This window comes from Daktulosphaira vitifoliae, unplaced genomic scaffold (genome assembly GCF_025091365.1).
Source record: "Daktulosphaira vitifoliae isolate Bord-2020 unplaced genomic scaffold, ASM2509136v1 Scaffold_2, whole genome shotgun sequence".
In the NCBI taxonomy this organism is placed as follows: domain Eukaryota; kingdom Metazoa; phylum Arthropoda; class Insecta; order Hemiptera; family Phylloxeridae; genus Daktulosphaira; species Daktulosphaira vitifoliae.
The window spans coordinates 8,221,960-8,223,232 of record NW_026099573.1 but is presented as its reverse complement, the minus strand read 5'-3'; the positions used below and the strand labels follow the sequence as shown (position 1 = coordinate 8,223,232).

General features: G+C 23.4%; 1 protein-coding gene across 4 annotated transcripts in view; it reads right to left on the bottom strand.

Annotated features, from left to right (window-relative positions):
* LOC126897322 (uncharacterized) overlaps positions 1-1,273 on the bottom strand; it is a 17,939-nt gene that overhangs the window by 5,914 nt on the left and 10,752 nt on the right. The window lies entirely within an intron of this gene.

The following is a 1,273-nucleotide window of genomic DNA, read 5'->3' as shown; positions in this document are numbered from 1 at the left end:
ACTTTATCTTCTGCATGCAAACGACTGCCGTATTTAAAAAAATGGTATTTTTGTGATAAAATTTTCGATTTAAAATTTTTAACTTAAAAATGCTATAACTTTTCGAAAAAAATAAGTAGCAGCACAAATTTTTTTTTTTCTAAATACATTATAAGTACATCTTTTATTTAACATACTTTTTATTAAAATTAGACAATTTCCACATATATAGGGGGCGATCAAAGCTTAAAACATTGTATAAAAATTTGAACTTTTTCAACTTAACTTTTGAAAATGTTTCGGAAATATTCACAGTTTTATGTAATCTTAAATTAAAGCTTATATTATATACTTTTACTATGAAAAAAAAAAAATTCGAAATATATATTTTCTTCTGCCGAATCGGTAACACTTTCACGCTTAGGGTACGAGGTTCGAATCCGCCTGTGGCAATTAATATTTTGCATTTTTTTTAATTAGAAAAAAATATTCAAATCATTTGATTTTTATCTCATTTAGATTCAATAACTTCAATAATTATCAAGGATTCCATCACTATAGTCTCCCCTCATGAGAAGAAATTTCTTATTCATGTTAATATTATTTTACTATGTGGTTTTTTTTGTGGCTACGATTTATTTTGCAAACTCTCACTTGACCTACTTTTTTCAACGATACGTTATATGATTACAATTCGTATTTAGTTGAAGATATTACCCTTAAAAATTGAAAAATATACCTTATTCAAAGAAAAAAGTAGCTTAACCAGCTTTTTCCATACAAACAATTAAAATCATTCATTTCTAATATTTTTAAAGTATTTATTGACGAATTAGATTTGATATGATAAAAGTATTCAACTACAAAAGTAAATAATTTTACTTAGTAATTTGTTAAAATGATTTTTAGTTTCACCTGAATTTAACAATCAATTTTTGCAATGATAATCAAAATTTATAATTCGCTCAATTGAGTAGATCTTTTTAATAACTTTATTTTCATTGGTTCTTTTAGTTAAAGTAAATCATTTAAATTAATTAAATTCTGAATATTCCCATTGTAGAATCTTTTTAAACACCAAAAATTAATTAGAAATGTTTTTTATTTAAGTGATCTATTACGATAATAATGTAAAAAAAATCGAACTTTTCTGATAAATTTACTGTAAATAGTAATTATAAAATTTGCTGACTGCACATTAATCTTAACAATTTCATTTTTTAGCTTCGATGCGAAGATGAGAAGGTATTAATTTTACTATGATGTGTTTTTTTTTTTTTTTGTGTGTCTGTAT